The sequence below is a fragment of the Neomonachus schauinslandi genome, chromosome 3, assembly GCF_002201575.2.
Source record: "Neomonachus schauinslandi chromosome 3, ASM220157v2, whole genome shotgun sequence".
In the NCBI taxonomy this organism is placed as follows: Eukaryota; Metazoa; Chordata; class Mammalia; order Carnivora; family Phocidae; genus Neomonachus; species Neomonachus schauinslandi.
In genome coordinates this window covers 75,187,554-75,212,829 of record NC_058405.1, presented here as the reverse complement: position 1 = coordinate 75,212,829, position 25,276 = coordinate 75,187,554, and the positions used below count along the sequence as shown (strand labels likewise).

Genomic DNA, 25,276 nt, shown 5'->3' with positions numbered 1-25,276 from the left:
CAAGATACTGCTCCATGGCTTGGGAGCTTCACCCTTGGACAAATCCACATAGCCTGTGAGCACAGGCCCAGAATGTCTGTGCCAAGAGTTCCCTTGTTTGCTGATGATCTTCTAGATCCAAGGCATCCACAATCTTAAACTAAGCTTCTTATGTGATGGTAACTCAGAAGTGAGGCTATATTTTATGCCATGTGTTCTCTGGAATCGAGAGATGGACTTTGACTCTACATAGCAGTCTAAGGCCATAAGTACAAGTTGGGACTTTTGGTTGACCTAGATCATGGAATGATTTGTGAAGCCAAACAAGTTTCACAGAATGTGCCTGGCTTCCCTTGGCAACCTGTTAAGAATTCTTCTTCCTAACCAGTGTTGAACATCATCTTTTAGTATAATGACTTTTACATACTAGTATCTGCTGAACAGAGGTGCAATTTCTATGGATTTTTTTTTTGATCCATACTCCAAGGGGCATTCTATATTTCTGACTAGAGTCCTTCTCCTCTTTCCCCTCCCCATCCTCCCCTTTCACCTTGTTCCCTCCGCCTCATTCTTTAGTTGGGTTGAAGGCATTCCTTTCTCCAAATGTTTCATTTGGTACGTGTGGAATAAAAGCAGAGTGCTAGGGAAATAAATTAGGTATATAGTAGATCTCTATGGAGCTCCAAAGTTGAGCTTTTCGGGTTGTAGAGCTCTGAGGGTGAAGCAGACAAGAGAGGAACAAAGGAAATGGCCCCAGAATTAAAAGCGTTGGGTCTAGCTTCCCTTACTTCATCTCACATATAAGTGGAAGCTCATCTCATTCACTTCACTTCTTAAAAGGATCCTAGTCCTGAGTTACCTATTGTCCAGTGTTTCATATTTTGTTCCCAATTTTCTAGTTGTTTACAAGTCTGGTGTCTCAGTTACTTTATAATGCCTAGAAGAAGAATTTGATCAATCTGCTTCTGCCTCTGTCAGGTCATCTTTGAGAAATACTAATTTCAAGTTTAAAGGTCTGCACCACTTGGATTTTTCTTTGCTGCTCCTAGAGCTTGGCCCGTTGTCTCTGATTTTGAGAACTCTAGGGAAACAGCTGGTTCAGGAGAAAAGAAAAGAAGAGTGTTGATATGACCTCTGGGTTCCAAGGAAGAAGCAAGAGGATGGCTGGAAAATCAAAGAAAGAATATCATAGATGATAATTTAAATAATGTTTTGGTACTGCTTGTCATGGACAACTAGCATTTTTTTTGCCCACTGGTGATAAGATCATCATCACTGCCTTGAAACCCAAGCAGGTGAAATAATTAATCCCAGTTTCCCATTTTTGGACTGTTTCTTAGAACCGCTTCTGATACCTAATACAGGAATAGTCAAGATTCAGTGCAGGAAATAGTGACAGTCAGTTCTGATCAGGAGATAAATACCCTGCATGTTAGTTGAACAGAGTGATTTTAATAAACAAAACTGTGAATTAAGTGTGGAGTTCTTAATTAGATAACAAAAAGCATAAAAAGAGAATTCTAGGGCAAGTAACAACCTTTAGGAAAAGTCAGAGCCGACACTTTTTGCAAATGAAGTTTTCTTGAACACCAACATCCCCATTCATTGCCACATTGCCCGTGGCTGCTTTCATACTGTAGTGGTAGAGTCGATTAGTTAGAGACTACCTTAGAGACTTTTGGCACACAAATCATAGAGTATTTACTATCTTGTCCTTTTTAGAGCAGTTCGCCTGTCCTAAGGTACCTTGTAGTGGAAACTGAAGGAAGCAGCGACCACACCTAGGGCTGAGGGAACAGAGGGAAAAATATTGGAATTATTAATACTTTTAAACTTCAGAGAGGGGTCTCTCAAAGCTGATACTTGGATCTCTGAAGAGGGTGAGATGCCTGGCTGGTCTAGCGTCTCTTCCTTTGGGGTAGAAGACAATGAAGATAGTTTTCTAAGTGTTGCCGAAATCTGAAAACTGGATTCATCTTCTGCTCTTGGAAGGAACTGTACTTGTCAGGGTGAAGAAGCAACTCTCAAGGGCATTGCAAGCAGACAGGAAACACACAGGAGACACATAGGAAGGAGCAAGTTCATCTCCAGATTGGCAGCCTCTCTCCTCTTGCACCACCTACTGGCAGAGCCTAGCATGGAGCCCTCTGGCAGATCAGGAGTATGGTTTGTAGAGTTCCTTCTCTAGGATCCCAAACTGCATATAGGAGGGTAGGCTTGAGGCTGAGAGTTGTGAACTCAGTAACTGGCACAGAAACTAATTTCAAGTATAAAGATAGTTAAAACAGTAAATTATAGATGCTTGCAAAATTACTGGAAAAGCTGAAGGGACAGATGTCTGCGTGTCCTAGGTGGGTTTCCAGTTCATGCATCCATACGTTTATTCTCAAGGTCAGGACACTGTTGTTGCTATCCCAGGAGACTTGAGGAAATCATTGCTGAGCTTCCAGCTTCCTCCACCTGTGAAGCTGGTACAAGGTGGTAGAATGTGGAATACTTCCTCTGATGAAAAGGAATAGCTCTCTTCCTTCTGTCTTCCAAATCTTACAGAAATGTGTTTTTTTTTATTCTGACAGGTGTGAGGTGATATCTCATTGTGATTTTGATGTGCATTTCTCTGATGATGAGTGATGTTGAGCACCTTTTCATGTGCCTGTTGGCCCTCTGTAAATAAGTCACAGATGAAAAGTCAGAGAAATAGCATAAGGGATATAGTTAATATTGTAATAATGTTTGGTGACAGATGGTGACTACACTTACCATGGTGAACTCTGAGTAATGCAGAGAATTGTGGAATCAGTGTTGTATACCTGAAGCTAACACAGCATTGTATGTCCATTATACTTCAGTAATAAATAAAAAAGATGAAGGTGATGTTTTAATTTGTGATATGCTGACGGTCTTTTTTTGGTATGGAGAAAACACTTGAGAAAGATATGTTTAGAAATGCTTGCAATGCAGAAAATGTGGGTTGCATCTGTTAAGCTGTGGGCTAAATAGCTTTTCCAGTAACAAACGCTCATGTGTGTTGAGTGCTTCTTCGTGAAGTAGTGTGAGTTCTTGCTCTTAAACTTCCTAGCAATTCTTAGAGGTAGTGAAACTCTTCTTTTTTTTAAGGCTGGTGTTAAGATATTAAAAAAAAAATTCCTTTACCATTTTTTCCCCTGCCATCCTGATAATACTTAGCTACTTGGTAGGATCACCTTGTAACTACATTTGTTCTTTGACGTCTTTTTGTGGTATACTAGAAATGTTGCTTGAGCAAGTTTTTTCCCGATTTGATTTAGGCATGTTCATTTAATAATTATTTTAATTATTTGAAGGTACTTAACATTTAAAGGGCGGAAAGACTGTTAAGTGTTATTGAGGACTATAAAGCATGATGAAGGGGACATGAAAAACAGAAAGGGCAGAGGTTACTCTGTTACATAGGTTGGTTGGAGAAATTCTCTCTGATAGGATGGTATTTGGGCAGACGTGGCGGTTGGGAGCCAGGGTGCTGTCTGGACAGGGGACCGCACATCTCACTTTGCCTGGGATAGTCTTAGTGTGTACCTGTTGTCCCGTCATATCATCATCACTCTATATCTGGGGGGACTAGTGTTCCAGAAGGTGGTTCACCAAGTGCCAAGTCCCAAGACTGATAATGCCTTCCTACTCTGTTGAGCCTCAAGTGGCTGCAGTGGAGTGGATGAGGGAGTCAGAGAAATAGCAAGAACTTCACCTTGTACTTGTGTAGGTTGTTGTTATGACTTGGCTTTTATTCTGAGTGAAATGGGGGGTCATTGGCAGAGTCTGAGCAGCAGAGTGATACTATGGGATTTACTTTTTAATGGTATCTGGTTGCTGGAGTGGATGAAGACGTAAAGGGAGGTGAGAGCAGAAGCAGATTGCCGAGTTAGCAGACTATCGTGCTAAGCCAGGTAGGAGGTGTTGGGGAAAGTTGGATCTGAGTCTTGGCTGTGTTGGTGATGGGAGGTGGTGAGATTCTGGGTGTAGAGTATTTTCACAGTAAAACTGACAGGATTTGCTAATATATCGATGTGGGATATAAGAAGGATAGGACTTGGGTTTCAAATCTGAGCAACTAGAAAGATTGAGTTGCCATTTCTGAGATGAAGACTGTGGGAGGAGCAAGCGTGGATGGGGGAATCAGAAGTCTTTTTGGGTGTGTTAGGGTTGAGGTGGCGATGAGATATTGCCAGGCAGTTGAACATACAAGTCTGGGATTCAGGGAACAGGTGTAGGATGGAGAGATTCTTGGGAGTAGTCAATGTACCGTTTTAAACTGTGAGACTTGATGGGACCCCCAGGATTGATTAGAGATGGCAAAGAGGTTAAGAATTAAGCTCTGGGGTGGGGGGCACCTGGGCGGCTCAGTGGATGAAGCGTCTGACTCTTGATTTTGGCTCAGATTATGATCTCAGGGTCATGGGATCAAGCCCTGCATTGGGCTCCATGCTCAGCACAGAGTCTGCTTGTCCCTCTCCCTCTGCCCCTCCCCCCTGCTTGCACATACTTTCTCTCTCTCTCTCTCTCTCTCAAATAAATAAATAAATAAATAAGTAAAATCTTTAAAAAAAAAGAATTAAGCTCTGGGGGAACTTAATTGTGTAACAGATTAGGAGATGAGAGCTAGCAAAGGAGACCAAGTGGGTGTGGCCATTGAAGTAGGAAGAGAAACAAGAGGTTGGTATCTTGAAAACCAAATATAGAATTAGGTCTTCAAGAAGGAGAAACAACTGTATCAGTTGCTGCTTTATAGGTCCAGTAAGATGAGGTCTGAGAATTTATTACTGGATTCAGCAGTGTGGAGGTCAACAGTGACCATTCAAGGATTGGGGGATGTTGCAGAGATGAATGCCTGATTGGAATGGGTTCAAGGAGTTGGGTGGAGAAGAATGGGAGAAAAAATGTATAGAGATTTCTGTGAGTTTTACTGAAACTTTTGACAGATCTTTGGTTAGTGTGGTGACTTCTTTCCTTATTCTGATAAGCAAGTTAATGGGTAATTTATTCTTCTATTAATGTATCATAAACTGTGATTTTTAAAAATAAACTCTAGCAATAAAAAAACATTCTTTTAACATTTTCTGTTTAAGGGAAAGTGGTGGATATTTGTCACAGATGGTCTTGAAATAATTGAATCAATCAGAACTTTAAACCTACTTTTTTACAGAATAGAGCTGGTAGTATTCTTTTGTTCTACTGTAGTTATGTCAAAAATCATTCCCATCCAATGGGTTTATTTATGATCATCCATGTCTATGGAATCCAGCCTTGGTGGGGGGTGAATTAGAAGGCTTTGTCCACCTCTAGTGCTAATGGTATCCTTGAAAGCATCAACAGCATGGAGAACAGGAAGGCATAACCTGTCAAGGAGCTTGGTGGCTCTTACCACTGCTGACTGCCTAAGTGAAGATAATCGGTTAATTGCATGGTGTATCATAAAGGTATATCATGACAAATGCTTAATGATGGCAGTTCTTAGCCTGAGAGAACAACCTTCTTTGCTGTGACAATGCAGCCAGGGTATCATAGGAGGAAAAATCAGAGGCTTAAGTCTGTCAAATTCCTTCATCAACGAAGTTGATTCTGTGTCAGGTTTCTAAGCACTGTTGTTCTTGTAGGAGGTAACTTAGGTAGACATGAACATGTTTTGTTTGGAATGACTTCCAAGATGTATCTAAGACAGAACCTTTGATGAAGTTCACCTGATTAGTGGGAGTGTCACCATCACCGTTTGTTCTGAGGATAATACAGATTTTATGGCAATCTAATAGTTTTAAACCTCATTTACTCCCTTTCTAGAATCAGTGCATTCAGTGTAGAAAAAAAAATAGATATAAATGACCAAAAAAAAATTAAATTGCTTGGAATCCCACTACTCAAAGAGTTACAATTAAAAATTTGGTTAATAGTCTAAGCACTTCTGACTGAGGGTGAGTTTTTAATGAAACTTACTCCTCCTGCTTGTTGGCTACTTGGGAGAAAAATCTGCAGCAGGTTACTTCACCTTGACTTACCAGAAGTCTACTCGCACCTGTGTGAAGAATGGATGTCAGTGTTTGAAATGTTGTTTCTTCTTATGGGTCTTGAACCCAGTAGGCCCTGTAACTTTTTGGTGGCCTTTCCCCCTCTTTTTTTGTGGGTGAGATTGTTCTAGAGCAACCTTTTTTTTCCCCCAAATGCATGAACATGAATCCTTTTTTTGTTTTCTGTTTTTTAATTTAAATTCCAGTTAGTTAACATACAGTGTACTATTAGTTTCAGGTGTACAGGTTAGTGATCAACACTTCCATACATCACCTGGTGCTCATCACAGTGCCCTCCTTAATCCCCATCACTTGGTGCACCCAATCCTCGCCCCTCCCACCTCTCCTCTGACAACCATCAATTTGTTCTTGTCTTCTGTTCTTTAGTGACAACTTCATGAAATCTAGATTTTCAGAGCAGTAATATTTGGTACGGCTTATCTTGTCAGATTCTCCAAGTCCCTAAATAGGTACCCATTTTGGGATCTCAAGAGAAAGTGCTACTGCCAGGATGCCTCACTTCTGGAACATCTATTTTGTTTCTGAGTCATGAATACTAGGGATCACGCTGTGTTCCTTGAACAAAACATTAGCAAACTCTGATAGATTGAATTAGCTCCTAGGGTACGAACTGCTGTGGCCGCCCGGCGCATGTGGCTCCTATTGAGCATAATAAGCCTTTGACATGTGTGGCAGTGGCTGCCAGAGAACGCAGCCAGGATCTGAGCTGGAGGGTGGTGCACCCGTAATTTAAGCAATAACACAGAGATTAAATATGTAACTGAAAATGAAACTGAAGTCTGGGGTATCTTGAAAAGGAAATCATTGCAGACATATAAATAGCTTACTGTTCAGTTTAATTATAGTTTTAGTAGCAGACAAGACTGAATTGATAAATCTCCACAAAGAGATTCAAGTCGGCCTAAAACGCCTGCTGCACTTATGTGGAAATGACAAAAGCTGTCGTGCCAAGCTGAATGTAGAAAGTTTCATTTCCTGGGAGTAATTTTTTTGATTATAATTATATGGCAAGTTTTTATTTCATGGCGGTATACAACTTCTTTATCATTGTCTAAGAGAGTTTGAAGATCTTGTTATTCATGTGGGCATTTATACAACTTAGATATTAGATTTTAGTTTTAGGGGTTGATTTTTTAATATCTCTATTTAAATTTGGGGATTTATGGATTCTGTTGAATCCATGAATTAGAGTTTTTGTTATTTCAGTCCTCTCCTTTGAGAATTGACAGGATAGCTTTGTGTGTGGGAAATGAAAAGTTTGGCAGAATAAAACTAAACTCTGATTTATCTCACAAAAAACACTCAGGGACAGAGAAGAGGACTTAGATACTGACCTTGCAGACTCAATTCTTACTTGCTGTGACCTTGACTTTGTGTTTGATGGTGGTTTTCTTGGGAATTTCTTGAATTTATTTTTGTTAGAATTCCATTATAAAATTTACTGAATTACTTATATTTTTCCACGGTTTCCTTTTGTTCCTGCAGAATTGGAAAGATCAGAGCAGTCCTGAGGAGAATGTTTTAAGAAACACCCTTCCTTTTTTATTCTTCCTTCTGGGCTTGCCCTCATTAGTCTCAATATCTACACTTAAAACACACACAACAGATGAGCGACCCATAGAGGGAAGGAGAGGAGAGGGCTTCTTATATTTTTGCAAGATAGCAATTGGTGATGTGATATGTGTGTTTAGAATTTAATATGCCAAGCCTTTTTTTATCCATTTAATCTACCAACTCCTCATGACACATTGTTTATATTAGCTAACTTATGGGTTGCCATGTTTATATTATCAACTTAAATCATATAGAAATGGATTATTGGCTTGTAAGTTATGTGCAAGTTACAAGCAAGTCCTTAGCAAATAAGCATGTTAAATTCATGAGAGCAGTGTTAGAATTTGTGGCTAGGTGCCGACCCTATAAAAACCTCTTCAGGAGCTGAAAGACCACATGAGCATGCATAGATATTTACAGATTTTGAAAGATTTCTCAATATACTCAAGATATTGATGGCTTAAGTCCCTATATTTAATTTCACTTAGATTTCTGATTTTGTCCCTCAGTACCTGGGCATCAGTGGCACTGATCTACACTCTAGGACTTCAGTACTTTTAAATGTTAAAATAGAACAGGAAGGGTTGAGAGTGACTTTCGTAACTGGCCCAGGGTTGGTTAGGAGCATATGCTTTTACATATGTGAGCATAATCACGTGAGCTGTCCTCTGAATAGTGAGCTGAGGAATCGGGGGGGACAACGTTGGGAGAAGACACTGGCGTAGGTGGTTCTTCATGCAAGATGTTGTTACTGCTCTAAGACCACCTCGATGCTATCTGGAAAGATTTGTCATCTTGGGGGAGGGAGTGTGCTGGAATGGGTATCAGGCAGGAAGGTGGCATGCAATTGGCATATGTTGGCTAGCTTTATGTTTACCTTGGGAGTATACTTGTTTAGGATTCTTGAAAACAATTTCATTAGGAAATTTGTTTGTTTAAAGCTCTAGAGCAATGGAGAATTACATTAATGACAATAAAATGTGTTCAAAAAGGGAGATCATGTCCTTCTTTAGAAGTTACAGGATTTAAGGTTTTGTTAGTAGTTAAAATTTCCTTTTTCAGCAGGATTCCTTACGTGAGACAGGGAGATTTCATGCTGCTGGTAAATAAGTGATGCCTGGTGGTAGTCAGTAGGTGCCTTAAGACCTTGCAGGAACATGTGGAAAAGCATTCTCCTGGACTACATCCAACATGCATTTTTATTAGGTTCTTGGATGATGAGAAGGAGCTTGCTTAACTCTTAGCATTGAAATGGAAAGAACTCCCAATTCTCTAAATGGCAGCAGTGTAATTAAAGACTTGAACTCAGGTTTGTTTTCCAGTAATGGTAGGTGAGGTTACCCTAACCAGCTCTCATACTGAAAACAAGTATAACTGTTGAATAAAATATTAAAAAAATACATTTTAAAAAGCACTGAAGAGAAGACAAGACAGTAAGGGAATCTCAGGAAAAACTGGAGGGATTGCGGGAACCCAGAGAGGCATGAGGAGTGCTGGAACGATGAAGCTGCTTTGTGCTGGGGGACTTGGAGGGCCACAGCCCCAGGGTAAGAGTGACCCACGTGTAAAACTGGCTTCCTGTGGATTTGACACCAGGTTCTTCTCACCTGTATGGTCCAGGGGCCCTCAAGCCATGCATCTCCCAGCAACAAAGTCACATGTTTTTCGTAGGAGGATAGTCTAACTCGTGCAAAAAAATGAGTCAACTGTCAGAAATAATAAAGCACCTCATGGAATTAGCACAAAAATCCTAGAAACAAGCTACAAAGATTAAAGGTAATAGAATAATCAGATATAGAATATGAAACAGCCATGCTTTTTTATAAGAAAAAAGACAGTAAGCCTAAAGATATCTGTAGGGAACAGTAAACTGTAAAAGATAACATAGCAAATATGAGAAATGAATAGAATTTCTGGAAATGAAAAATACAACAACTGGAGAATTAAATATAACTGGAGAAATAGAATAACCATAAAATTTCTGGAAGTGAGAAAATGAAAAATTCTAAGGGTTAAACAGTATATTAGTTAAAACTCTCTAGAATGAGTTAGTGAAGCAAAAGATAGGTAAGAAGTGATCTAGAATAGGTCAACAGTTTTTTTTCTGTAAAGGGCCAGATAGTAAATATTTTAGGCTTTGTGGACCACGTATAGTCTCTCTTGCATGTTCTTCTTTATTTTCATTTTTTAAAAGTCTTTAAAAATGTAAAAAAAATTTTAGATTACAAGCCATACGAGAAACAGGCCATGGGATGGATTAGGCCCACGGGCCCTTCCTCCCTGGCTCCAATCTAGAACACAGTGTAGAGAGGAGAGGAGTAAGAGAAAATACAGAAGAGGCTGAGGCATAAAGGACAGAAGGAGAAAGTTTGCCATATGCTTAATCAGTCCTAGAAGGAAAGAAGAGAAAGAATAGGCCAGAGGAAGTATCTGAGGAAATAATAGCTAGGAATTTTCTAGAAGTGATAAAGGTATCTTTCCATAGACTTGAAAAGCCCAATAAATCCTAAACAAGAAGTGAAAACATCCTCACCAGGATACATCATTGTGAAACTACCAAACACCATTTGGTATTTCCAGACACCAAGGACAAAGCAAGATTTTGAAAGCAGGAGGGGACGTTAGGGGAAAAGTAGAGATTACTCTTTAGGAGAGACAGGTGACGTCCCACTAGCAACAGTGGGGCTAGAACACAGTGGAATGGTATTTTCAGTGCTGGAGGGAAACACCTGCCAACTGAGAGTTGTAAAGGCAGAAAAATCTTTCAAGAATGATTTAAAATCAAAACACAAAGCTGAGAGTGTGCCACCAGCTGACCCTTACTAAAGGAAATTATAAAGGTTGCATTTTACGGAGAAAGAAAATGATCCTGGGTGGAACACCTGAGTTGAGCAAAGAAACAAAAAGCAAAGAAAATGTTAAATATGTGATAAAACCTAGATTAAAATTGAATGTATTCAGCACTATCTGTAGGGGGCAGTGATACCGATTTGGAGTATAGTACAACAATAGCCTACAAGTGGAGGAGAGTGGGAAATAGGTGTTTAAAATCCTCATGTTTAGAAATAGTTTTCAAGCACAAACAGCTTTACAGTTGGTAGGAATCTTAAGACTAAAAACTACTCCATTTTTAATAGAATAATAGAATAAAATGTTAGAAATAAGTATTGCTTGATTCCTGTAATCAAGAGGAAAAAAGGGAAATGAGTGAACCAATCATAACATTTTACTGTTTTCAGTAAAGTTATTTGAAACCATAGAGGGAAAAGAGACCTAAAATTAACAGCGAAAACCTCAACAGGTCATTATGATCAGAAATTAGTTTGAGGGAGGTTGAGTTGAGAATTGAGCAGTGTGCTTGCTGATGAGAACAGAAGGTGATTGACATCGCTGACTGGCATCTGTTGTAGCATCTCTCTTGCTGTTAGAATTCTTGGTCCCAGTGTCTTCCCCATTAGACTCAGCATCTGGGGAAGTTATCTTTTCCTGGTCCTCTCCCATCTGCACTCTTCTCCAGGGCATGACAAGGTACCTTGAGATATGTCAGGGGATGTTTACTTCATAATTAGGAAAGACGTTATTTGTATAACTTTTATGCATTAATAAGTATGAAATCTACATAAGCGTGTCAAATGTCAGATTTCTTACTGGGCGAAGTGTTGGTGGAGACACAGGAGGACAAATTAGCCATGAGATTGGCCTATTTTTGATTGACTCTCTCCATTGCTCTATTTTTATTTTCCTCAACCTTTTCTGCTACTTAGTGTTTTCTTATCGTCTTGCGATGGTAAAAGTTAAACTTGCTTTTTTAAAAGTATTATCTGAGGCTCATAATGTCTGTAAATCTTTTTTTTTAGATTTTATTTATCTATATGACAGAGAGAGAGAGAGTGCACACACAAGCAGGGGAAGTGGCAGGTAGAGGGAGAGGGAGAAGTAGGCTCCCTGTTGAGCAGGGAGCCCAATGCGGGGCTCGATCCCAGGACCCTGGGAACATGACTTGAGCTGAAGGCAGACACTTAACCAACTGAGCCACCCAGGTGCCCCTGCAAATGTTGATCTTGGAAGTTTTTGAGATACCTTACAGAGCTGAGAGGTCAGCTCCTTTCTCTTAAGTATAGTTTTCTTGGGTTTTATTTAATGTACTCTTATTTTTTATTGAAATATAATTCACAAACAGTAAATTTACCATAATGCATTTTTATTCTTGTATTAGAAGACATGTGTGCATTTGGAGTTTTAGGTTTATGTTTAAAAGTTCCAAAAAGGGGCAATTCTTCTTTCTCTAATCTTGTAGATTTTGTTTTCAATTGCATGCATGTGGCAAATACTCATTAACTATGAGTTCAGTTCATGGGACAAAATATATTTGCTTTATGTGCTTCCCTATAGGAACCTTACTAGGTCATTTCTAGTTCTGAGTTTGTTTTAGACTAATGGCAATGAGTAAATGATCCAAAATATCTTATATGTCTTATCTCTGTGTTTTTCCCAGCCAGAGTAATTCTTTATAGATTTTCATAGATTTTTTTGTGTGTATGTGAGGTTCAAAACCATCCTACCTTTTTAGGGTGAGCCCATTTTTCTTCATTCTAGCCTCATCCTAGCTTGATATTTACCAAATCCAGTCTTGATATCACCAAGAAAATTGGCAGTGGGGGTAGAGGGAAGGTAGGTTTGCTTATGTGACAGTGGATTCCCCTCTAAGAATGTGAAGAGTGGTTTTTTGCTTGTTTGTTTTGAAGTATTGAGGGTTGTAGTCAAAATCAGAAATGGTAGAAAACAAATTTGCACTGAATCTTGAGCAAATTTATCCCAAAGTTTGATGTCTTTAAAATCTACAGTGGGCCCTGAATTTTGTCCTGTGGATATAATTCAATCATACATTGAGCCATGCATTATTTTTATAAATTAAGGCCTTCAGGGAATATTATATATTATATATTATAATATATATTATATAGTATATAGTATATCCTCAGCATCTAGCACACTGCCTAACATGATGGTTAGGTACTCCATAGGTTGAAAGCTGAATTTATCACTTTGTAAGTTCTGTTCTCTGATTCCCCTAAAACACTAGCCCTAATCCTGCTCATGGGAAATATCATTTCTTCCTGACTTATTTTGCTATTTCTCCCCATCTCTTCAACTAGATTTAGATCTCCATGTATTTATCTTAGGGGGTATATTCTGCCCTTTATTAATGATAGAGTGGAGATCTTGCTTCTTTCCTTTCCCTGAGCTGTAAGCTTGTTTAAGACATAATTTTTTGGTATTAGAGAACTTTAAAATAGTTTGCACATAAGTGGTGCTTAAGACACACACTAAATTGAAATCCCTAAGAAACACATTGTCTAATGGAAAATTTTCTGTACTTGAATAATTCATATATCCTTCATGTTTCTTTCCTTTGCTGGTCTGTGTGAGTCCCTGATATATGGCATTTAAGGCTTTGAAAGAGATCACAGGCCAAAGGGCTAGAGTTCCTTTACCACCTACTTATAGCTCATGGTTTAAGAATATGGAAAAGGAAAAGGAGAGAAATTTGGAGGAAACTTAATTATTGAATGCCTCGGGCTGATTGAGTTATAACCTTGTCTCTGATTTTTGTAACTGTATGCAAGTGCTTTACCTTTTTAAATTTCATCTCAGTTTGTATTTTGCTTTGTTGTTAGGAGACCCAGTTAACTTTAACAAAATACCAAATGGTAGTCTTTCTACGTATTTTCAATGGCACCTGTATTGTGGAGTATTGCATGAAAGTTGAATGATGTACTTTCCAAGCACAAATTATAATATTTCCCCAAATTATATGTACTAAAGGCAATTGAAGTATGTATGTAATTATGCGTTTATCATGTTGGTGATTGGCTATTAGTTGGGTAAGTACAAGTTGTGTGAATTATACTTGCCCAGGAGTGGTCTTGCCAGTGTGAGCTGCTTTCCGGAAATAGTCAATTTACCCAAATAAAGTGATTAGTACAATTTTCCTGATGACCACCCCGCTAAGTTTTTCACTTCTTTCAGCTCCTGGAAGTTTTACAACTATATCATTTTAAAAGAAGTCCCTTCCATTTGCAGTAATGTGTTGCTTATGGCATACTTAAATCAGCTGAGGTTTGTAAGGTTTTTGCATTTGAACCATCTGTAAAACCATGAAAAGGTTACGTTTTTATTTAATGGTACAAGGGAGACTTGACAACAACAATGGATTTTGTGCAGTCTATTATAGGTACCACATTTCGGGGGACAAGAACTCTAGGTAGGCAAGGGTGGGCAATGAGAAAATGTACATTTAGTGGTGGAAGGAAAAAGATCAATTATAGATCCAAAGATGGTGCTTGCTTCAGCAGGCAGAGAATTGGAGACACTGTTCATCAGGAGGGACACATAAGCTGGAGTCCAGGAATCAAGAGACATGAGAAGTGTCATGTAATAAGGGAAAACTTTTTACTCTATCATATCCCTTTTTGAGGAAGGACAAATGCAGTCTTTGAAAACATCAAGTGTTCAGAAAAGGGTGCAGAAATGCAGTCGTGCAGATGGGACTTAAAATATATGCTCTTTACATCTGCAGTTTTCTACACAGTGTGAAGTAATTGTCTAAAATTACAAGTGCTACTATAGTGATTGAACTGCAGCTGCTAATTGAGCCTTCAGGTTTAAAAATACACAGACCTCAGCAATTCAAAGATTATTAAATTACACCTTCTTGTGGGAACCCACATTAATGCATTGGAGCAGTGGGTGGCGAAGGTCTTCAGGGAAGCAGGGGTGATGGGTGTCTCATTACAGCTTCGCTACTGCAGAGCTTGTATGGGTTGTTGCTCCTTCCTAAGACTGGAGATTTTGTTAATGCTTTATTCCAAAGGATGTTTAAAAAAGCAGAGATCTCTTGCATCACTCAGCAGTATTGTGTTTTGTGTTGATCTCTGAATAACTAGAAATTAGATAAAATTACTTGTGAACTGAAGACATTCATTGGTCCATAACTCAGATATTTTTATTTAATGCTCACCAGAGCTTATGACATGACTGGCTCTGTCTCCGTTGCACACATAGATCTGTTGGGCTCGGAAATGACTTATCAGAGGCCACAAAAATTAGTAGAATTGCTGAGACTAACTCTGCTGGCTCTGAACATTTGTTTTTTTAGTGTATCTGAGCAGTTTTTATGTTTCAGATATTTTATAGTCAAAATCGTATCTAAAGTTATTTTGATTTGTCATTCCAAGCTCCAAGAATAAAGATTGGACACTCATTAAACCTACAGTGGACACTGTAGGTTTTATTCTTTGGTTCAACAAATGTATTGAACACCTGCTGGGTACTAAGCACACCTATAGGCAACTGCGAGTAAGGGGTTAAAAAAAACATAGATGGTCCCTTAAGTGGAGCTCCCAGTTTCACTGGAGAGACGTGGACAAATAAAAAAAATGAATCAACCAGAATAGCATAAGTGCCTTGAAGGACAAGTAACAGGCTGGTGTATTAAGGAGTGATTTGGGGGATAAAGGAGAGTGCCTTCTGGTACGGTGATCAAGGACTCTCTGTAAGGAGGTGACCTTTGGCCTGAGAATCAGTGGTGATGAGGTGGGGTCAGGGCAGGGGAGGACAGGGAAATGGCCAGTGAAACCCTCCCTGCTTCAGATAGTGCAATGGCAGAAAACAGAGGCTGTGGTGAGGCAGAGCCTAGTGAGCAAGACCTCCTAATGCTGGAGGAGGTCAAGAAGCACACGAGGGAAGAGTGCATAATACAGGGTACTATAGGACTTGGAAGGAAGCTAGACGATTCTAGATGCAATGTGGCTTCTAATTGACAGGTACTGCCATTTACTGAGATGGGGAAGTTGCTGAGGGTGGATGGGTAATGCATTATCTCCTTTGGCCACTCTGGCTGAATGTTTAGACCTCAGTGTACTGATATATACTCTGTCCTGTTGGGTTCAAACATGACCGTGGCTCTCAAATTCTCTGAGCCAGGATGCAGGTGGATTATTTGTTAGTGAAAATTGTCTTTGTTGAATAAAGAGAAAGAAATCCAAATATATCACTAAAGAAAATGAGCAAAACATGAAAGACAGGAAAGGATCAGAGTAAATCTTCCGGAACAACCACAAAACAAATAGTAAAATGACATAAAATACATACCCTCAATAATTACCTTGAATGTAAATGGACTAAATGCTCCAATCAAAAGACATAGGATGACAGAATGTATAAAAATCAAGCCCCATCTATATGCTGCCCACAAGAGACTCATTTTAGACCTTTAGTCATTTAGACCTAAAGACTCATTTTAGACCTAAACCTGCAGATTGAAAGTGAGGGGATAGAGAAACATTTATCATGCAAATAGATGTCAAACGAAAACTGCAGTAGCAATAAAAATTGATAGAACAGATCAATGAAACCAGGAGCTGGTTCTTTGAAAAATATCAATAAAATTGATAAACTTCTGGCAAGACTTATCAAGAAAAAAAGGGAAAGGACTCAAAATCATAAATGAGAGAGGAGAAATTGACAACCAACACCACAGAAATATGAACAATTATAAGACATCACAATTCTGGACTTCAAGTTATATTACAAAGCCAGCAACTTGGACAACCTAGAAGAAATGGATGAGTTCCTAGAAACATATTAACCAGCAAAACTGAAACAGGAAGAAATAGAAAATTTGGACAGACCAATGACCAGCAAGGAAATCGAATCAGTAATCAAACTCCCAACAGACAAAAGTCCAGGACCAGATGTCTTTTTTTTTTTTTTTAAAGATTTTATTTATTTGACAGAGAGAGATACAGCGAGAGAGGGAACACAAGCAGGGGGAGTGGGAGAGGGAGAAGCAGGCTTCCCACTGAGCAGGGAGCCCGATGCGGGGCTCGATCCCAGGACTCTGGGATCATGACCTGAGCCGAAGGCAGACGCTTAACGACTGAGCCACCCAGGCGCCCCGGACCAGATGTCTTTATAGGCGAATTACCAAACATTTAAAGAAGAGTTAATACCTATTCATAAACCAGTCCAAAAAATGCAAAGGGAGGGATAACTTCTAAATTCATTCTATGAGGCCAGCATTACCCTGATACCAAAACCAGATAAAGGCAGCACTGAGAATTACAGTCCAATATCCCTGATGAACACAGATGCAAAATCCTCAATAAAATACTAGCAAACTGAATCCAACAGTACATTTAAAAAATCATTCACCACAATCAAGTGGGACTTATTCCTGGGTTGCAAGGGTGGTTCAATATTTGCAAGTCTAACAATGTGATATGTCACATCAATAAGAGAAAGGATAAGAGTGCTGTAAATTGTATAAAACTGTTGAATCACAGGACCTGTACCTCTGAAACAAATAATTCATTATATGTTAAAAAAAAGAAAAAGATAATAGGAAGGGAAAAACGAAGGGGGGGAAATCGGAGGGGGAGACGAACCATGAGAGACGATGGACTCTGAGAAACAAACTGAGGGTTCTAGAGGGGAGGGGGGTGGGGGATGGGTTAGCCTGGTGATGGGTATTAAAGAGGGCACATGTTGAATGGAGCACTGGGTGTTATACGCAAACAATGAATCATGGAACACTACATCAAAAACTAATGATGTAATGTATGGTGATTAACATAACATAAAAAAAAGAACAATATGATCATTTCAATAGACATAGAAAAAGCATCTGACAACATACAACATCCATTCATGATAAAAACTCTCAACAAAGTAGGTTTAGAGGGAACATACCTCAACGTAATAAAGGCCATATATGAAAAACCCACAGCTAACATCCTCAGTGGAGAAAAGCAGAGCTTTTCCCTTAAGGTCAGGAACAAGACAAGATGTCCACTCTCACCATTTCTATTCAGTTTAGTACTGGAAGTCCCAGCCACAGCAGTCAGACAACAAAAGGAAGTAAAAGGCATCCAAATCAGTAAGGAAGAAGTAAAACTTTCACTATTTGTAGATGACACGGTACTATATAGAGAAAATCTGAAAACTCCCACCAAAAATCTGCTAGAACTGACAAACAAATTCAGAAGTCACAGAATACAAAATCAATGTAAAGAACTCTGTGGCATTTCTATTCCCCAGTAATGAAGCAGCAGAAAGAGAAATTAAAACAATCCCATTTACAGTTGTACCCAAAATAATAAGATACCTAGGAATAAACCTAACCAAAGAGATGAAAGATCTGTATTCTGAAATCTATAAAACACTGATGAAAGAAATTGAAGATGACATAAATGGAAAGACATTCCATTCTCATGGATTGGAAGAACAAATGTCACTAAAATGTCTATACTGCCCAAAGCAATCTACACATTTAATGCAATCCCTATTAAAATACCAACAGCACTTTTCACAGAGCTAGAACAAACAATTCTAAAATTTGTATGGAACCACAAAAGACCTTAAAAAGAAAAGCAAAGCTGGAAGCATCACAATTCTGGACTTCAAGTTATATTACAAAGCTGTAGTGATCAAAACAGTATGGTAATGCCACAAAAAATAGACACATAGACCAATAGAACAGAATAGTAAACCCAGAAGTGAATTCACAAGTATATGGTCAGTTAATCTTTGACAAAGCAGAAAAGAATATCCAAGGGGGAAAGGACCATCTTTTCAACAAAAGGTATTGGGAAAACTGGAAAACAATGTGCAAAAGAAAGAAACTGGACCACTTTCTTACATCATACACAAAAATAAATTCAAAATGGAGTAAAGACCTAACTGTGAGACCTGAAACCATAAAAATCCTGGAAGAGAACAGACAGTATTTCTGTGACATGGGCTGTAGCAACTTCTTACTAGATATGTCTCCTGAGGCAAGAAAAACAAAATAAAAAATAAACTATTGGGACTACATCAAAATAAAAAGCTTCTGCACAGTGAAGGAAACAACAAAACTAAAAGTTAGCCTACAAAATGGGAGAAGATTCTTGCAAATGACATATCCAATAAAGGGTTAGTACCCAAAATATATAAAGAACTTACAAAACTTAATACCCAAAACCCAAATAATCCAATTAAAAAGTGGGCAGAAGATATGAATAGACATTTCTCTAGAGAGAACTTATAGAAGACCAACAAACACATAAAAAGGTGCTCGTCACTAATCATCAGGGAAATGCAAATCAGAACTTCCATGAGTTATCACCTCATACCTGTCAGAATGGCTAAAATCAACAACACATGTTGGTGAGGATGTGGGGAAAGGGGAACCCTCTTGCACTGTTGGTGGGAATGCAAACTGGTGCAGCCACTTTGGAAAACAGTATGGAGGCTCCTCAAAAGTTAAAAATAGAACTATGCTATGATACAGCAATTGCACTACTGGATATTTACCCAAAGAATAAAAAAATACTAATTCGAAGGGATACATGCACCCCAATGTTTATAGCAGCATTATTTACAGTAGCCACGGTATGGAAGCAACACAGATGTCCATCAATACATAAATGGACAAAGAAGATGGGGTAAATACCCCTACATATATACATACACACACAGACACACACACCAGAATGTTATTCAGCCATAAAAAAGAATGAAATCTTGCCATTTGCAAGAACATGGTTGGAATTACAGAGCATAATGCTAAGCGAAATAAGTCAGAGAAAGACAAATACTATATGATTTCACTCATGTGGAATTTAAGAAACAAGAAAAGGGGAAAAAAGAGAGACAAATCAAGAAACAGATTCTTTTTTTTTATTATATGTAAATCACCATACATTACATCATTAGTTTTTGATGTAGTGTTCCATGATTCATTGTTTGTGTATAATACCCAGTGCTCCATTCAGTACGTGCCCTCTTTAATACCCATCACCAGGCTAACCCATCCCCCACCCCCCTCCCCTCTAGAACCCTCAGTTTGTTTCTCAGAGTCCATCGTCTCTCATGGTTCGTTTCCCTCTCTGATGTCCCCCCTTCACTTTTCCCTTCCTGGTATCTTCTACTTTTTTATTTTATTTTTTAACATATAATGTATTATTTGTTTCGGAGGTACAGGTCTGTGATTCAACAGTCTTACACAATTCACAGTGCTCACCATAGCACATACCCTCCCCAATGTCTATCATCCTGCCACCCCATCTCTCCCACCCCCCCACCACTCCAGCAACCCTGTTTGTTTCCTGAGATTAAGAATTCCTCATATCAGTGAGGTCATATGATACATGTCTTTCTCTGATTGACTTATTTCGCTCAGCATAATACCCTCCAGTTCCATCCACGTTGTTGCAAATGGCAAGATTTCATTCCTTTTGATGGCTGCATAATATTCCATTGTAGATATATACCACATCTTCTTTATCCATTCATCTGTTGATGGACATCTTGGCTCTTTCCACAGTTTGGCTATTGCGGACATTGCTGCTATAAACATCGGGGGCATGTACCCATTTAGATCCCTACATTTGTATCTTTGGGGTAAATACCCAGTAGTGCAATTGCTGGATCATATGGTAGCTCTATTTTCAACTTTTTGAGGAACTTCCATACTGTTTTCCAGAGTGGCTGCACCAGCTTGCATTCCCACCAACAGTGTAGGAGGGTTCCCCTTTCTCCGCATCCCCGCCAACATCTGTCGTTTCCTGACTTGTTAATTTTAGCCATTCTGACTGGTGTGAGGTGGTATCTCATTGAGGTTTTGATTTGGATTTCCCTGATGCCGAGCGATATTGAGCACTTTTTCATGTGTCTGTTGGCCATTTGGATGTCTTCTTTGGAAAAATGTCTGTTCATGTCTTCTGCCCATTTCTTGATTGGATTCTTTGTTCTTTGGGTGTTGAGTTTGATGAGTTCTTTATAGATTTTGGATACTAGCCCTTTATCTGATAGGTCATTTGCAAATATCTTCTCCCATTCTGTCGGTTGTCTTTTGGTTTTGTTGACTGTTTCCTTTGCTTTGCAAAAGTTTTTATCTTGATGAAGTCCCAATAGTTCATTTTTGCCCTTGCTTCCCTTGCCTTTGGCGATGTTTCTAGGAAGAAGTTCAAAATGGAGTGGCTGAGGTCGAAAAGGTTGCTGCCTGTGTTCTCCTTTAGGATTTGGATGGACTCTTGTCTCACATTGAGGTCTTTCAACCATTTGGAGTCTATTTTTGTGTGTGGTGTAAGGAAGTGGTTCAGTTTCATTCTTCTGCATGTGGCTGTCCAATTTTCCCAACACCATTTGTTGAAGAGACTGTCTTTTCCATTGGACATTCTTTCCTGCTTTGTCAAAGATTAGTTGACCATAGAGTTGAGGGTCCATTTTTGGGCTCTCTGTTCTGTTCCATTGATCTATGTGTCCGTTTTTGTGCCAGTACCATTCTGTCTTGATGATGACAGCTTTGTAATAGAGCTTGAATTCCAGAATTGTGATGCCGCCAGCTTTTGTTTTCTTTTTCAACATTCTTTTGGCTATTCGGGGTCTTTTCTGGTTCCAAACAAATTTTAGGATGATTTGTTCCATTTCTTTGAAAAAAGTGGATGGTATTTTGATGGGGATTGCTTTGAATGTCTAGATTGCTAGACTAGGTAGCATTGACATCTTCACAATATTTGTTCTTCCAATCCATGAGCATGGAATGTTTTTCCATTTCTTTGCGTCTTCCTCAATTTCGTTAATGAGTATTTTATAGTTTTCTGAGTACAGATTCTGTGCCTCTTTGGTTAGATTTATTCCTAGGTATCTTATGGTTTTGGGTGCAATTGTAAATGGGATCGACTCCTTAATTTCTCTTTCTTCTGTCTCGTTGTTGGTGTATAGGAATGCCACTGATTTCTGTGCATTGATTTTATATCCTGCCACTTTACTGAATTCCTGTATGAGTTCTAGTAGTTTTGGGGTGGAGTCTTTTGGGTTTTCCACATAAAATACCATATCATCTGCAAAGAGTGAGAGTTTGACTTCTTTGCCGATTTGGAGGCTTTTTCTTTCTTTTTGTTGTCTGATTGCTGTGGCTAGGACTTCTAATACTATGTTGAATAGCAGTGGTGACAGTGCACATCCCTGCCACGTTCCTGAACTTAGGGGGAAAGCTCTCGGTTTTTCCCCATTGAGAATGATATTCACTGTGAGTTTTTCATAGATGGCTTTTATGATATTGAGGTATGTACCCTCTATGCCTATACTCTGAAGAGTTTTGATCAAGAAAGGATGCTGTACTTTGTCAGGTGCTTTTTCTGCATCTATTGAGAGGGTCATATGGTTCTTTTTCTTTCTTTTATTAATGTATTGTATCACATTGATTGATTTGTGGATGTTGAACCAACCTTGCAGCCCAGGGATAAATCCCACTTGGTCATGGTGAATAATCTTTTAATGTACTGTTGGATCCTATTGGCTAGTATTTTGGTGAGAATTCTTGCATCCATGTTAATCAAGGATATTTGTCTGTAATTCTCCTTTTTGATGGGGTCTTTGTCTGGTTTTGGGATCAAGGTAATGATGGCCTCATAAAACGAGTTTGGAGGTTTTCCTTCCATTTCTATTTTTTTGGAAGAGTTTCAGAAGAATAGGTATTAATTCTTCTTGAAATGTTTGGTAGAATTCCCCTGGGATGCCATCTGGCCCTGGGCTCTTTTTTGTTGGGATATTTTTGATGACTGCTTCAATTTCCTTGGTGGTTATAGGTCTGTTCAGGTTTTCTATTTCTTCCTGGTTCAGTTTTGGTAGTTGATACATCTCTAGGAATGCATCCATTTCTTCCAGATTATCTAATTTGCTGGCATATAGTTGATCATAATTGTTTGTATTTCTTGGTGTTGGTTGTAATCTCTCCTCTTTCATTCGTGATTTTATTTATTTGGGTCCTCTCTCTTTTCTTTTTGATAAGTCTGGCCAGGGGTTTATCAATCTTGTTAATTCTTTCAAAGAACCAGCTCCTAGTTTCGTTGATCTGTTCTACTGTTCTTTTAGTTTCTATTTCATTGATTTCTGCTCTGATCTTTATTATTTCTCTTCTCCTGCTGGGTTTAGGCTTTATTTGCTGTTCTTTCTCCAGCTCCTTTAGGTGGAGGGTTAGGTTGTGTATTTGAGACCTTTCTTGTTTCTTGAGAAAGGCTTGTATTGCTATATGCTTTCGTCTTAGGACTGCCTTTGCTGCATCCCAAAGATTTTGAACAGTTGTGTTTTCATTTTCATTTGTTTCCATGAAATTTTTTTAATTCTTTAATTTCCTGGTTGACCCATGCATTCTTTAGTAGGGTGCTCTTTAGCTTCCATGTATTTGAGTTCTTTCTGACTTTCCTCTTGTGATTGAGTTTTAGTTTCAAAGCATTGTGGTCTGAAAATATGCAGGGAATGATCCCAGTCTTGGTACCAGTTGAGACTGATTTGTGACCTAGGATGTGATCTATCCTGGAGAATGTTCCATGGGTACTAGAGAAGAATTTGTATTCTGTTGCTTTGGGATGGAATGTTCTGAATATGTCTGTGAAGTCCATTTGGTCCAGTGTGTCATTTAAAGTCTTTATTTCCTTGTTGATCTTTTGCTTAGATGATCTGTCCATTTCAGTGAGGGGGGTGTTAAAGTCCCCCACTATTATTGTATTGTTGTCAATGTGTTTCTTTGCTTTTGTTATTAATTGCCTTATATAATTGGCTGCTCCCATTTTAGGGGCATAGATATTTACAATTGTTAGATCTTCTTGTTGGATAGACCCTTTAAGTAGGATATAGTGTCCTTCCTCATCTCTTATTACAGTCTTTGGTTTAAAATCTAATTTTTCTGATATAAGGATTCCCACCCCAGCTTTCTTTTGGTGTCCATTAGCATGGTAAATGGTTTTCCACCCTCTCACTTTCAATCTGGGGGTGTCTTTGGTTCTAAAATGAGTCTCTTGCAGACAGCATATCGATGGGTCTTGTTTTTTTATCCAGTCTGATAGCCTGTGTCTTTTGATTGGGGCATTTAGCCCATTAACATTCAGGGTAACTATTGAAAGAGATGAATTTAGTGCCATTGTATTGCCTGTAAGGTTACTGTTACTGTATATTGTCTGTGTTCCTTTCTGGTCTATGTTACTTTTAGGCTCTCTCTTTGCTTAGAGGACCCCTTCAATATTTCTTGTAGGGCTGGTTTTGTGTTTGCAAATTCCTTTAGTTTTGTTTGTCCTGGAAGCTTTGTATCTCTCCTTCTATTTTCAATGACAGCCTAGCTGGATATAGGATTCTTGGCTGCATATTTTTCTCATTTAGTCCTCTGAATATATCCTGCCAGTCCTTTCTGGCCTGCCAGGTCTCTGTGGATAGGTCTCTTGCCAATCTAATGTTTCTACCATTGTAGGTTACAGATCTCTTGTCCCGAGCTGCTTTCAGGATTTTCTCTTTGTCACTGAGACTCGTAAGTTTTACTATTAGATGTTGGGGTGTTGACCTATATTTATTGATTTTGAGGGGGTTCTCTGTGCCTCTTGGACTTTGATGCCTGTTTCCTTCCCCAAATTAGGGAAGTTCTCTGCTATAATTTGCTCCATTATACCTTCTGCCCCTCTCTCTCTTCTTCTGGGATCCCAATTATTTTAATATTGTTTCATCTTATGGTATCACTTATCTCTCGAATTCTTCCCTTTATCTCGCTTTTTCTCAGCTTCTTTATTTTCCATCATTTGGTCTTCTATATCACTGATTCTCTCTTCTGCCTCATTTATCCTAGCAGTTAGAGCCTCCATTTTTGATTGCACCTCATTAATGGCTTTTTTGATTTCGACTTGGTTAGATTTTAGTTCTTTTATTTCTCCAGAAAGGGCTTCTCTAATATCTTCCATGCTTTTTTCAAGCCCAGCTAGTATCTTTAAAATCGTCATTTTGAACTCTAGTTCTGATATCTTACTAATGTCCGTATTGATTAGGTCCCTGGCAGTCTGTACTGCCTCTTGTTCTTTTTGTTGAGGTGATTTTTTCCGTCTTGTCATTTTGTCCAGAGGAGAATAGATGAATAACAAAATGCTAACAGGGTAAAAATGACCCTAGAAAAATATACACTAAACAAATCAGAAGAGATCTGAAACCGGGGGAAAAGAAAGGGAAAGAAAGAAAAAAGAGGAAAAAAAAAGAAAAAGAAAAAGATAAAAACAAACAAAACAAAATATGATCAAACATGATCAGGCTGGTGCATAGATCAGTGCTACACACTAGATTTTGGGCGTATTTTGGTCTGTTAGAAGAAAGTGCCTCCAAAATTTTAAGGAAAGAAAAACTTATATATGTACAAAAATAAGGGTTAATATGATGAAGGGATGGAATATGACTGTATAGATGAAAATCATAAATGATTTTATAAGAGGAATTGATAAGAAGTTGGTTAAAAAAAGAAAGAAGAGGCTATAAAAAAAAAAGGGAGAGAATGTGATCAGGCAGTAGACTAGAACAAAGGCATATACTAGAGATTTAGGGTATATTTTGGTCTTTTAGAAGAAATTGTATCCCAAAATTTTAAAGAGAGAACAACTTATATATATATACACCAAAAATAAGGTTAACTACTATGAAGGGATAGAGTATGAAGCTAAACATGAAAAATAAAAAAGATTTTTAAAAAAGGGATTGATCAGATGTTCGTTGAAAAAGGGAAAAAGAAAAATTCAAAAAAAAAAAGAGAAAAAGTTTAAAAAAAAATTAACCTTTGAAAAAGACTAAAGCATCATGGGAAAAAAGCCATAAATGCTATGTGCAGTATTCCC

At 38.5% G+C, this 25,276-nt stretch overlaps 1 protein-coding gene across 1 annotated transcript in view; it reads left to right on the top strand.

Annotated features, from left to right (window-relative positions):
* LOC110570256 (phospholipid-transporting ATPase IB) overlaps window positions 1-25,276 on the top strand; it is a 599,207-nt gene that overhangs the window by 194,519 nt on the left and 379,412 nt on the right. The window lies entirely within an intron of this gene.